The following is a 14,749-nucleotide window of genomic DNA, read 5'->3' on the forward strand; positions in this document are numbered from 1 at the left end:
ACCCCCATATCTATAAAAAATTTAATAATTAGCTGCGCATGGTGGTTCGTGCCTGTAGTCCCAGCTACTGAGGAAGTTTAGGTGGGAGGATTGCTTGAGCCTGGGTGACTGAGGCTACAGTGAGCTGTGATCATGCCACTGTACTCCAGCCTGGGCAACAAAGCGAGACCCTGAATTTTTAAAAAATTTAAAAAAAATTTTTTTAAAATTTTTAAAAATTTAAAAAAAAGTTTATTCATTTTTTAGCCCTGAATGAAGATAAGATTATTTAGATCAGCAGTCCCCAACCTTTTTAGCACCAGGGACTGGTTTTGTGGAAGACAATTTTTCCATGGACTGGGGTGGGGGGATGGTTTTGGTGTGATTCAGCCACATTACATTTATTGTGCACTTTATTTCTTTTTTTTTTTTTTGAAACGGAGTCTGGCTCTGTCGCCCAGGCTGGAGTGCAGTGGCTGGATCTCGGCTCACTGCAAGCTCCGCCTCCCGGGTTTACGCCATTCTCCTGCCTCAGTCTCCCGAGTAGCTGGGACTACAGGCGCCCGCCACCTCGCCCGGCTAGTTTTTTGTATTTTTTAGTAGAGATGGGGTTTCACCATGTTAGCCAGGATGGTCTCGATCTCCTGACCTAGTGATCCGCCCATCTTGGCCTCCCAAAGTGCTGGGATTACAGGCTTGAGCCACCGCGCCCGGCTTATTTCTATTATTATTACGTTGAATATAGAATGAAATAATTCTACAACTCAGCATAATGTAGAATTAGTGGGAGCCCTGAGGTTGTTTTCCTGCAACTAGATGGTCCCATCTTGGGGTGATGGGAGACAGTGACAGATCATCTGGCATTAGATTCTCATAAGGAGCATACAACCTAGATCCCTTGCATGCTCGGTTCACAACAGGGTTCATGCTCCTATGAGAATCTAATGACACCACTGATCTGATGGGAGGTGAAGCTCAGGTGGTAATGCTCACTTGCCTACTGCTCACCTCTTGCTGTGTGGCCTGGTTCCTAACAGGCTATGAGCTGGGGGTTGGGGACCCCTGATTTAGATCATCAACTCTGCTCTGAGGAAAACAGCAGTGTTGTAGACGGGCATGAAGTGCAACTTCTTCTACTCTATGTAGCAACCCGTTTTCTTTCTGTTCCTCCTTCAGTTTAGATCCCTGAGACCCTTTTCCACATTGTACCTTGGTCATTGTATATGAACATCAAACATGAAAGGTGCTAGTGAGACCCCATCTCTATAGAAAAATTTAAAAATTAGCTGGCCATGGTGGGCCTGTAGTCCCAGTTACTTGGGAAGCTAAGGCAGGAGGATCCCTTGAGCCCAGGAGTTTGAGGTTGCGGTAGCTCTAATGGTGCCACTGCACTCCAGCCTGGGTGACAGAGCAAGAGCCTGTCTCTAAAAACAAAACAAAACAAAGCAAAATAAACATGAAGGGTGCTGATTCATACCCTGCAAAGAGGTTTCATTCGGCAGCAAGTTGAAATTATCTACTGGTTTGTACATGAGCTAGCACTTCCTCTTCCACTTGGCATGCCATTGATATTCCTTGATGTTCAGTGTTATTTGATAGAGGAATTTGCTAATACCTTGTTCTCTTTTCTCTTTGACAAAAACATTTATCATTAACTTCGGGGCTGTTCTAAGGAATGTCCCATTAGTGTGTGTGTGTGTGTGTGTGTGTGTGTGTGTGTGTTTTGCCTCTGAAGGGTGCAGCTTTCAATGATGCCTCTATAGTTGTGGTCTTTTCCTTTTGATAATGAAATGCATCAGTTTTGCACTGAGAAACGTTATTTTGCCCTTGAGGAATAACTTGGTTGATTTACTAAAGAGACCATCAAACTTTGAAAGTGACATGGAAAGCTTATGCGGTTTCTGCAACTATTTCAGAAGCTTCATAAACAATAATGAGTCTGGGCTGGGCGCAGTGGCTCATGTCTGTAATCCCAGTGCTTTGGGAAGCTGAGGCAAGAGGTTTGTTTGAGGCCGGGAGTTCGAGACCAACCTGGGTAACATAATGAGACTCTGACTCTACAAAAAATAAAAAAATTTAGAAAAAACCCACAAAGACAAACAAACAAACAAACAAACAAAAAAATGAAGGACTCTGGCTTTAGGAGCAAATGAATCCAAGGTCTGATAAATTCCAATTTTTTATTATTCACCATTGTGCTTTCTATGTGCACTTCCCTTTTTAAACTGCCTGGGTGGTACATCACTTGATGCACAGAACGTGTGTCTTTCCAGCCTGCAGTTTAGTTCTAGTCAATAGTGAGCCTCCTAATTGTTCAGAGTTGTATTTATGCCACTCACAATGTGACTTTTATACTTCATCAAATCATTTTGCTGTAGCAGTCCTTCTGAACTGATGTGATGCTACAAAGTAGAAAAAGATGAAAACTGATAATTTTAACAGATATAAACACAAACACATATATAAACACCAGTGCATAAATATTGTGAAAATATATTGTGTAAAAGCAGTAACTTGTAGCACTAAGATTAACTACAGTGTTAGTAGTGCAAGTATAAATTTCAAACTTAATGATTATATAAAGAATGAAACAGGATTTCAGTGACCATAATACCTTTAACATTTCAAATTTATGAAATATATGTGAACAAAATTGTTCCATTTGTTTCTTTGTTTCTTTTTGAGACAGTCTTGCTCTGCCACCCAGGTTGGAGAGCAGTGGCGTGATCTTGGCTCACTGCAACCTCCACCTCCCATGTTCAAGCAATTCTCCTGCCTCAGCCTCCTGAGTAGCTGGGATTACGGGTACCTGCCACCATGCCCCAAAGGCTAAATTTTGTATTTTTAGTAGAGACGATGTTTCACCATGTTGCCCAAGCTGACCTGGAACTCCTGACCTCAAGTGATCCACCCACCTGGGCCTCCCAAAGTGCTGGGATTACAGGCATCAGCCACCACGCCTGTCCCATTTGTTTCTTTTGAAATAGGAACTCCCAGTGTAGCTTTTGATGAACTTCCATGGGCCTTCATGTGTCCTCCATCCTCAGGTTGTGTGTACATTGGGCTGTAGCCATCTGGTGACAAGGACCATGCTAGAGGCCAGTCTGAGAGTGCACCTGGTAGATCCTTAAAGATGGTAGATCCTTAAAGATGCAACCTTTGGGAACCTTGACCTTTGATTGCTATAAGCAAGTAAATCCCCTAGTTGATCATCACGCGGCTAAGCAAGGCCTATGAGGAAATTGATTTCTTGACAGAAACATTTGGAAGGTCTTCAAGTTACTTCCCTTACCAATCACATAACATTTTTAAATGTTTTCTATAACTTACTGACTTTGGTCCCATTTTTCTTTCATTTGTTCAACAAATACGTATTAAGGGCTTCCTGTGTGCTAGGCACTCTGCAAAACAAGCCAGCATATTTGCCCTCATGGAACTAATGCTTTGTATATATGATTTTCTCCTGTATCATATCCAGTCTATACTTTGCTGCTTAGTTTTCTAATTTTCCTTTCTTACCTATAATATTTCAGATCCATAAACTATTTTGTCTATGTCCTTATTTCAAATTATTCTGTGGCCGTGCATGGTCACTTACGCCTGTAATCCCAGCACTTTGGCAGGCTGAGGCGGGCGGATCACAAGGTCAGGAGATTGAGACCATCCTGGCTAGCATGGTGAAACCCCGTCTCTACTAAAAAAAATACAAAAAATTAGCCGGGCATGGTAGTGGGCGCCTGTAGTCCCAGCTACTTGGGAGGCTGAGGCAGGAGAATGGCATGAACCCGGGAGGTGGAGCTTGCAGTGAGCCAAGATCCGGCCACTGCACTCCAGGCTGGGCGACAGAGCGAGACTCCATCTCAAAAAAAAAAAAAAAAAATTATTTGTTCTCCAGTCCAAACACACAGTAACAGTCATAGCATTAACCTTTATGCATTAAAAGGCTTAAAATTTCCATCCAAAATATTTCAGGTATTTTTATTTTAAAATTAAACAGGATCTCCCTCTTTCATCCAGGCTGGAGTGCAGTGGTGTGATCACGGCTCACTACAAACTTGAATTCCTGTGCTCATCTGATCCTCCCACCTCAGCCTCCCGAGTAGTTGGGATTACATGTGCCACTGTGCCTGGCTAATTTTTAAAAATCTTTTGTAGAGATGGGGCCTTGCTATGATGCCCAGGCTAGTCTCAAACTCCTGAGCTCAAGTGATCCTCCTGCCTCAGCCTCCTAAAGCGCTTTCCTACTGGCATGAGCCACCAAGCCAGGCCCAAATTTCAGGTATAATGCAAGAAACACATTTTTTTTTGAGACAGAGTCTCACTCTGTCACCCAGGCTGGAGTGCAGTGGTGCGATCTTGGCTCACTGCAACTTCCGCCGCCCAGGTTCAAGAGATTCTTCTGCCTCAGCCTCCCGAGTAGCTGGGATTACAGGTGCACGCTACCATGCTCGGCTAATTTTTGTATTTTTAGTGGAGACAGGATTTCGCCATGTTGGCCAGGCTGGTCTCGAACTCCTAACCTCAAGTGATCTGCCCACCTTGGCCTCCTAAAGTGTTGGAATTACAGGCGTGAGCCACCGTGCCTGGCCAAGAAACACATTCTTATAAAAAGCCAAATATATAGAAATAGAGTAAATATGAAGTCACTCCTTATAATTCCTATCCCAACTGCCTCTCAAGAGCCATGAAAGAGCCTATTTTCTACATTTTTGCTAATAGTCTTATCTCTTTTTAAAATGTTAGTCTGCATGATGGATTTAAAAATACCTCATTGCTTTAGCTCATATTGGTTCCTATTAGATGGGTTAAGCATCTTTTCTTATGTTTAGCAGTCATTTGTATTTTTCTTTTTTGTGAATTGCCTTTTCATGTCCTTTGCCTTTTTTTCTGTTGGACTGTTTGTTTCTTCTTGAGTTAATTTTGGTAACCTATGTTTTCCTAGAAAATGATCTGCTTTGCCTAGTTTACAAATCCTTATATGTAATTACGTCCTCTTTCTTGTTTCTAATTTGGATACCTTCCTTTTTTCTTTCTTGATTAGATTTGCCAGGGTTCTATCTTGTTAGTCCTTTCAAAACATCAACTTTTCATTTTATTAATCTTCAAGGTCATTTAAAAAATGTTTTCTGTTTAATTAATTGCCGCTTTTATCTTTATCCATTTCTTCATTCTACTTTCTGTGGACTCAGAGAAGACCCCTTCATGTAGAGGAAGGTGGGAACAAAGGTACAAAGATAGTTGTCAGGGGACCGGAAAACAATTGTTGGCATCATTCCCCTTCACCTCCTCACCCCCAACTGCCATCGCACATACAGGCAGTTCAGAATCCATCAAGAAGTGAGAGTCAGGAATCAGGCAGACTGAATCGGACTATCAGCTTTGTTAATAAGGCTAAAGTAGAGAGTAGTGCTTGGCCTAAGATCCCAGTCAGGCTAGTAACCCTTCCCTCTGAGTTAAACCTAACCAACAGAACAAGGCATTTAGAATGCCTTGAGAGGTTTGATAAAAAGACAGTTAGAAATGAATAAATCAATCACTTAGAGGTACTGAGGGCCAAATGGCCTCAGGGCAGTTCAGTTTTTCAGTTCTGTTTGGAGACCTAGATCAGGAATGAAGAAGAATGAGTTGGCAGTCTCTGGTTGGTGGCTGAGTAAGCAGGGCCCGAGTTGGCAGAGGGAGGTGATCCTGGGGCTTCACACTAGTCAGCGAGGTTAAGTGAGACCAGCAGGGCATGGAAGAAACCAGGAAGAGGCAGGAGTCAGGGCTTCAGCTTCTTGTGAGCTTGCAAACCCAGCTCGGAGGGAGTGTGATGCTGGGACAGCCAAAAGAGGAGCAGCTGGGGGCCAGAGAAGGGCATTGCACATCCAGAACCCTGATGGCAGGAGAGTCGAGAGAACGGGCACACCACCAAGTGTGATGAAACTTGTGGGGGATTGACGATGAGTCATTCTTCAGACTCTCCGGGACTCTTGTTCTTTCCCCAAATTAGTTGAACATCTGCTTTGGAATCAAAAGGGTAACTGCTTTTCTCTTTCTGGCTAATTAAACAAATGCAAATGTATGCATAGCCTTACTGTATCCTCACACAGCCTGGGAGGGAAGCACAGTGTGGGTGGCAGGTACATGACGCTAGAAGCAGAGGGTGTTCAGTGCTGGGGTGGGAGGACAGCAGGAGGATCTGTCCCAGTGCCAGGCATCTTCCATCCCTACAGGACCTCTCAAGGTTGTGCTACGTGACCTTCGGCGTATGAATTCACCTGGCACCACAGTATTGTTTTTAAAACTGAAAATATACCAGCGTATTGTAACTTGTAAGCCCACGAACTTCTTGTTTCTAGCCATGTACTTACAGAAAGCCCTTGCCGTTATGTTTTCACAGGGAGGGCATGATGGACCTTGTCTTATAGCTCATGAGAAGGCCAACCGCACTAACCACTCCTTGCCGGGTGTGGTATATTTCCCTCTGTAATTAGTTCTCCCTGTGTACTTTCTTATGGTAAAATTTTATGCTTTAGAACAAAAATTAAAAAGTCACCTAAAGAGATGGTTTGGTTAACATGGAAGTCAAATTCCTCTTAGTAGAAATGAGCAGTTATAGTCAGACCTTATATATATTACAAAGAAGAGCAATATATTTCTAAACTACATGCTTATGTCACATTTCAGATTTTGTTTAGCAATTTGCATATTCATTATGATCTGTTAACCCACCTGTTTTGGAAAAACCCACTCAAACTGGGGTTTTTCCTCTGCTCTCACACCACAGCAACAGTCATCAACATGGAAAAAGACTTCTGTGACCAAATGTGTGGGGATTTCTCTCCAGAAGCAGTGGACACCAGCTGGGTGTTCTCCAGTTCAACTCTGACGCTATCTACCTGGAGAGAGCATCAGATCCCACAGGGTGAGACTCAGGCCCCAAGGCTGCCCCCTTCCGCAGACACCAGTCTCAAGTCTGGGCCTCTGGAACTTCTGACCAACTGGCTTCAAGTTGGGGTTCCCATGACTCCTTCTTTGGGTTCAACTAATTTGCTGGAGCACCTCACAAAACTCTAGGCAACACTAACTTACATTGATCAGTTTATTATAAACGATATCGCAAAGGATACAGATGAAGAGAAGCGTAAGACAAGGGATGGGGAAAGGGCATGGAACTTCCACTCCCTTCCTGGATGCACTACTTTCCAGAAACTTCCAGGTGTTCAGCTGTCCAGACGCTCTCTGAACTGTGACCTTTTGGGTTTTTGTGGAGGCTTCATTGCATAGGCACCACAGCCATGTAGAAATGTGATTGGACGAAAAATACATGATCTAAACCCAGCATGCCCATCTCTCCAAGACTTTTCTTGGCCTCTCTGTGTAGCATTCCTTCCTTTAGGGTATGGGTAGGACTCTCTCTAGATTGAGGGACTTCTGACCCATAATTAGATTAGGGTCCTGTCTCGGGCAGGTGAAAGGACAGGAGAAGTTCAGAGAGAGAGATTCTGTTTCCTGAGGCCTAAAGGGCCCTGAAATTATAAGAAGAACTATAGGCATCAGGAGCCAGGAACAGGTTCCTAATGCCCATAGCCCTTGTTATAATTTGTTATCTCTCTCTCTCTCTATCTATCTATCTATCTACCTATCTCTGTCTGTCTATCAATCAATCATAACACCATACCATCAGATAAATAATTTCTATTCATACCCATTTTCTGGTAATAAAAACTGGATCTGTGGCTGGCTAGGTGAAACTCCAAAACCCATGAAGCTTTTTACCTTTTTTACCTCTGGGAGTGTGCCCTTTCATCCAGAATCATTAAAAGTCTCCTGGGTACCCCTCTCTGAGGACTCTTATTCTAACAGCCTTTGCAAAAATTAGCCAAACATCTGTTTGAAACTCACTCAGAGTCATTTTCATCTTTGCCTTTCTCCTAGTTATTTTTAGGGTTGATAAATTTGTTTTCCAAGAGCAAACAGAGCATTTTTAAGCTTTGATTTTTGGCTAGCATTTAGGAATTCTTGTTCTGTGGAGAGCGGGCTGGATGCCCACTGAGGAACTTAGCCTGCACAGAGATTCCTTCAGTGGAAGAGCATTGGTGTGGAGTCATCCATCCGGCTCCTAGAGCTTGGCTACCCTGATACTGCCCGGTCTCCCTGCAAATGAACACCTCAACATGCCATTATAGTCGATCATCTTACTCTGTTCTTACAGAATCCGGGAGGAGAGATTTAGAGTCCCTGCAAAGGATGTCTTGTGCAGGGTTTAATTATTTCTACAATTAAGAAAGCCTTCCTCAGGTTGAATGGAATTTATTTTCTGCAATATAAGCCATGAATTTACAAATAGAGTCTGATGCTGTCAGGATACATAATGGTTGTTATGCTTAAGTAGATTTTTTTTTTTTTTTTTTGAGATAGAGTTTTGCCCAGGCTGTAGTGCAGTGACACAGTCACTGCTCACTGTACCTTCAACCTCCTGGGCTCAAGCAGTTCTCCCATCTCAGCCTCCCAAGTAGCTGGGACTACAGGTGCCATACCACCACACCTGGTTAATTAATTTTTTTTTTTTGGTAGAGATAAGGGCTCTTATGTTGCCCAGGCTGGTCTTGAACTCTTGGATGCAAGTAATCCTCCTGCCTCCCAAAGTGCTGAGATTCCAGGTGTGAGCCACTGTGCCCAGTCTTAAATAGATTTTTAAAAATTACAAAACTGTTACATGTTCATAGTAAACAGTGTAGAAAAGTTTAAAAAGCATAAAGAAAATTAAAATTTCCTATTATTCCACCACCTAGATAACCATTTTTTTTTTTTTTTTTTTGGAGATGGAATCTCACTTTGTCACCCAGGCTGGAGTACAATGGTGCGATCTCACTGAAACCTCCGCCTCCCAGGTTCAAGTGATCCTCCTGCCTCAGCCTCCCGAGGAGCTGGGACTACCGGTGCACACCCCCAGGCCCAACTGATTTTTGTATTTTTAGTAGGGACAGAGTTTCACCATACTAGCCAGACTGCTCTTGAACTCCTGTCCTAAGGTGATCCATCCACCTCGGCCTCCCAAAGTGCTGGGATTTCAGGTGTGAACCACCACACCCAGCCTAACCATTCTTAATATACAGATTTTTTTTCAGTCTTTTTTATATACCTAAATGTAAATATGAGCTCCTACTGCAAACACTTTACAATTTGTATTTTCCACCAACATATATTGTCATCATTGTTCTAGATCACTGGATATTTTATAGTATCACTTTCTATATTGAGATGCTGTAAACTCACATATATTCACATTTATATAAATGTTTACATATTTATAATATTTTTAACATATTTATAGTATATATAATATTTCTATAGAGATAGCATGTATTCACTTAAATTCACTGCCATAAAATTCATACTTTAAAAGTGAACAATATGGTGATTTGTCTGTATCTTCACAAGGTTATACAACAGTCACTGCTATCAAATTCTAGAACATTCCATTACCCCCCACCCTGAAAACCCAGGGCAGTTACCACCCTTCCATCGCTCCTTCCCTCATCCTGTGGCAGCCACTCAAGTACTTTCTGTTTGTCTGAATTCCCCTCTTCTGGACATTCCGTAGAAGTGGAATTATACAATATATGGTCTGCGTGTGGCTTCTCTTTTTTTTTTTTTTTTTTGAGACAGGGTCTTGCTCTGTCACCCAGGCTGGAGTGCAGTGCTGCAATCTCAGCTCACTGCAAACTCTGCGATCCTCCCACCTCAGCCTCCCAAGTAGCTGGGACCAAGATGTACACCACCATACCTGGTTTGTTTTTTTTGGTAGACAGGATTTTGCCATGTTGGCCAGGCTGGTTTCAAACTTCTGGGCTCAAGTCATCTGCCTGCTTCAGCCTCCCAAAGTGCTGGGATTGTAGGCGTGAGCTACGGTGTCCAGCCTGTGTGGCTTCTTTTGTTCAACATAAGGTTTTCAGGGTTCATCCATGTATCGGTACGTTATTCATTTTTACTGATGGATAGTATTTCACTGTGTGGATGTACATTTTATATTTATCCATTCATCAGCTGATGGCCATTGGTTTTTTTGTCTGCTTTATGGCTACTGTGAAGAGTGCTATTGTGAACATTTGTCTGCAAGTTTTTGTTTGAACTTCTGTTTTCAATTCTTTTGGATATATACCAAGGACTGGAGGAGTTACTGGGTCATAATAGTAAAGGTGTGTAACTTTTTGAGGGACTCCCCAAACTGTTTTTCACAGTGGCTGTACTTTTTCACATTTACATAAGCAATGTATGAGGGTTCCAGTGTCACCACATCCTCACCAGCACTTGTTAATATCTGTCCTTTTGGCTGGAGCCATCCCAGTTGACGTGGAGTGGTATTTCCCAGTGGCTTTGATTTGCAGAATACCTAATGATTGATTTGTCTAATATGGAGCTTCTTTTCACGTGCTTGTTGGCCACTTGTATTGTATAGTCTATTTGGAGTAATATCCATTCAGATCCTTTGCCCACTTTTCAGTTGGGTTATTTGTCTTTTTGTTATTGAGTTTTAAGAGATCTTTACACATTATAGATAGTAGACCCTTATCATATATAGGATTTGCAAATGATTTCTCCCATTCTGTGGGTTATCTTTTCATTTTCATTTTGTTTAAAACTTATTTTAGGTTCAGGGGTACATGTGAAGGTTTATCACATAGGTAAACTCATGTCACAGGGGTTTGTTATACAGATTATTTCATCACCCAGGAATTAAGCCCAGTACCCAATAGTTAGCTTTTCTGTTCCTCTCCCTCCTCCAAACCTCTACCCTCTAGTGTCTGTTTCCTTCTTTGTGTTTATGAGTTCTCATCATTTAGCTCTCACTAATAAGTGAGAACATGCAGTATTCGCCTGCATTAGCTGGCGGCTGAGGATAATGGCCTCCAGCTCCATCCGTGTCCCTACAAAGGACATGTTCTTTTTTATGGCTGCATATCCTTTCATTTTCTTGACAGTATCTTTTGAAGCAAAAGGTTTTTAATTTTTGTGAAGTCCACTTTATCTAGTTTGTCTTTGCTTACTTCTGCTTTTGATGTCATCTCTAAGAAAATACTGTCTAATATAGTCATGAAGTTTTATAGCTATGTTTTCTTCCAAGAGTTGTAAAGTTTTAGCTCTTGTACTTTGAGGTGATTTTTGTATATAGTATGAGGTAGGAGTCTAACTTTGTTCTTTTGTATGTGGATATCCAGTTATTCCAGCATAATTTGTTGGAAAGACTGTCTCCCATTGGATTGTCCTAGCATCCTTGTTGAAAATCAACTGACCATAAATTTATGGGTTCACTTCTGGACTGTCAATTCTATTCCATTGGTCTATATGACTGTCTTATGTGAACATGGGATGTCTGTTTATTTACTTGATTTCTTTAGTTTTTTCAATGACATTTTGTAGTTTTCAGTGTGTAGATCTTCCACTTACTTATTCATACATATTTATAAATATTTTATAATTAAACATATTTATAAATATTTTATAAACATAAATATTTTATTCTTTTTGATGATATTATAAATGGAATTGGTTTCTGAGTATATTTGGATTATTCATTGCAAGTGTGTAGCAATACAATGGATTGATTTTTGTAGCATCTTGTGTTCTGCAGCCTTTCTGAACTCCTTTATTAGCCAGCCCTAACAGCTTTTTTTGTTGTAAATTCCTTATGATTTTATACCTACAAGAGCATGTCATCTGTAATTAGAATTAATTTTACTTTCTTACCAATCTGGATGCGTTTTCTTTCTTTTTCTTGCCTAATTGTCCAGACTGAAGCCTCTGGTATAATGTGGATGAGAAGTGGTGAGAGCAGAGACACGCTTGTCTAGTTGCTGATCTTAGGAGAAAGCTATCAGATTTTCACACTAAGTACAATGTTAGTTGTGAGTGTTTTGAGCTTGCCCTTTATCAAGTTGAGGAAGTTCACTTTTATGTCTAGTTGTTCAGTGTTTATATTATGAAAATCTGTTGGATTTTGTCTAATGCTTTTTCTGCATCTATTGAGAAGATCATATGGTTTTGTCCTTTATTCTATTACTATGGCAAATTACATTGATTTTGACCAACTTTGAATTTCTGGGATAAATTCCATTTGGTCATGGTATATAATCCTTTATGTATGTTTTTAGGTTTAGTTTGCTAGTGTTTTGTTGAGGATTTTCCTATATCTTATCTATATTGTATCTATTATCACTTTTAATGGCTGCATAAGGCTTAATTATGTGGATATACCATAATCTAACCAATTAGACTTTAAGTTATTTCTTTTCTTGCCATTGTTGTTGTTATAATCAAGGATAAGCTCATCACTCCTGCTCAGATAGCTTTGTATTCATTCATGAGTATTTTTGTAGGATACATTCCTACAAATGGAATAACGGAACCAAAGGTTATGCACACATGTTTGTCTCATCTTGTCATTGACATTTTCAAGTTGTTTATAGTGGGGGTTTTTTTTTTTCAGAGGTTTTCAATTTTCAAGTAAGTCACATCTGTTTTTTCTTTATGTATTCTGCCTTTGCCTGTAGGCTCAGAGAGGCCTCTCCTACTGTATTCAGGATAATCTCCTATATTTTCTTTCTTTTTTCTTTTTTAATTTTTCGAGACAAGATTTCACTATGTTGCCCAGGTTGAAGTGTGGTCTTTTTTCTTTTTTAGTTTTTTGGGACAGGGTCTCACTATGTTGCCCAGGCTGGAGTGCAGTGGCTATTTGCAAGCACAATCATAGTGTGCTACAGCCTTGATCTCCTGGGCTCAAGCAATCCTCCCTCCTCAGCCTCCCAAGTAGCTGAGATTACAAGCTCACCAGCTATTGTGCTCAGCTAAAACAATCCATTCTTTATCCTAGATTAGTCATGCCATCTTCGTCATAATCTAAATTCTTATTTCTGGGCTTTGCCATGATCCAGTGCTTTTCTTTGTATTCCTAAACCTTGCCATTGTAATTTTTTACTTTTCTGATCTATTTTACTATCTGGTAGTACAAATAGTTTGTGTGTGTGTGTGTGTGTGTGTGTGTGTATGGAATTTTCTTCTTTAGAGAAGAATCAAGTTATTTCATAGCTTCTTTTTTTTTTTTTTTTTTTTTTTTTGAGACGGAGTCTTGCTCTGTCACCCAGGCTGGAGTGCAGTGGCCGGATCTCAGCTCACTGCAAGCTCCGCCTCCCGGGTTTACGCCATTCTCCTGCCTCAGCCTCCCGAGTAGCTGGGACTACAGGCGCCCGCCACCTCGCCCGGCTAGTTTTTTTGTATTTTTTAGTAGAGACGGGGTTTCACCGTGTTAGCCGGGATGGTCTCTCGATCTCCTGACCTCGTGATCCGCCCGTCTCGGCCTCCCAAAGTGCTGGGATTACAGGCTTGAGCCACCGCGCCTGGCCATTATTTCATAGCTTCTATAGAGAATAATCAATTATTCTACCAGATGAATTTTAGGATAATTTTATAAATAATTTTCATCATATTTCTAATCTGATTAGAATTTTTATTGGAATTACATCACATTTATAAAATTGTTTACAGAGAATGAATATCCATTGGGAGAGCATGGTATGCTTTTCATCCAGTCTTCTTTTTTGTCATTCAGAAAAGCATGAATTTTGGGGGGCGACTGTAACTTTCTTACCAGGTCTATTTATGGATAGTTACTATTGTAAGTAGGATTTTTTAAAACATGTGATAACTTATTTAGGTATATTATTTTATTATAAGGTTAATAATACTTATTTGAGAAAATTTAGAAGCTACAATGTGAATTTAAAAAGTAAATGACCCTCAGTCTGAGAGATAAGCACTGTTAACATTTTGTGTGTATCTTTCTATTGATAGATTTACAGTGTAATGAGGGAAGTAAGACATGATCACATGAAAGGCTTAATAATCCGAGACGCTGTTGAGTGACTAGCTTGTACTTTTTTTCTGCCTAGCTTTTTTTCTCCTTTTGGAAACTGCTTTTCCCATAACTAGTGGAGCTGCCAATCATCCAGGTCCCTCTCCACTGCGAATGGGTTGGACAGTGTATCACCTCAGGCTCTTTTCTGGGAGAGACTCTCTAATCTGGAATCTCAAATGCTAAAGACCTCTAGTCCTGCAGTGCTGCCGGGCAAGGCCTTCCTATCCTCAGAGCACCCCTGTTTGAATCATACTAGTTTAGAAGAGTGAAGTTACAGGTGATTCAAAACCATTCCTGATGACATCATTGGACCTCAAGGTCTAGCTGGCTTAAAGCCAGCCTGAATTCATCCTAGACTTTCCTAAATCAGTAAAGCCAACAAACTCACTATTTTGCTTAAGCAAACTTGAGTTAGGTGTCTGTCATTTGCAGAGTCCCTACCACTACCACCTCCTGTGTCTGTGCCATGGTGCCACATGGGGAGTCACCGAGATGAGTTAGGACCCTGTATGCCCCTTGCCCCCCAGGAGGATGGGTGTTCCTCAGTGAGAGCAGGTTCAGTGCATTGTGCCTGTTGTCTCCTTCAAGGCAAAGCGGGATGGCCATGAGAGGCAGCAGCCTTGGCCAGGTGGGGCATGGGGCTGCCGTGCCAGGCCAGACTGGCTCTGAACTGTTCTTTACTGCACTCTCTTTAGAATGACAGAGTCTGAGTCTGGAGTTAGAATTATAGTGAACATGGGGGATTCTGTGTCACAGAGGCTCTGCAAACCCATGCCACCTGCTATATAAGAGCTCTCTGCCATGCAAGAGCAGACTGGCTGCCTTCCACACCTATTATCCAGTAAAATAGCAGTAAAAATGCAGCTTGTGGCAATG

At 41.3% G+C, this 14,749-nt stretch overlaps 1 protein-coding gene across 4 annotated transcripts in view; it reads left to right on the forward strand.

Annotated features, from left to right (window-relative positions):
- SPECC1 (sperm antigen with calponin homology and coiled-coil domains 1) overlaps window positions 1-14,749 on the forward strand; it is a 310,488-nt gene that overhangs the window by 51,341 nt on the left and 244,398 nt on the right. The window lies entirely within an intron of this gene.

The sequence above is a fragment of the Macaca mulatta genome, chromosome 16 (genome assembly GCF_049350105.2).
Source record: "Macaca mulatta isolate MMU2019108-1 chromosome 16, T2T-MMU8v2.0, whole genome shotgun sequence".
In the NCBI taxonomy this organism is placed as follows: domain Eukaryota; kingdom Metazoa; phylum Chordata; class Mammalia; order Primates; family Cercopithecidae; genus Macaca; species Macaca mulatta.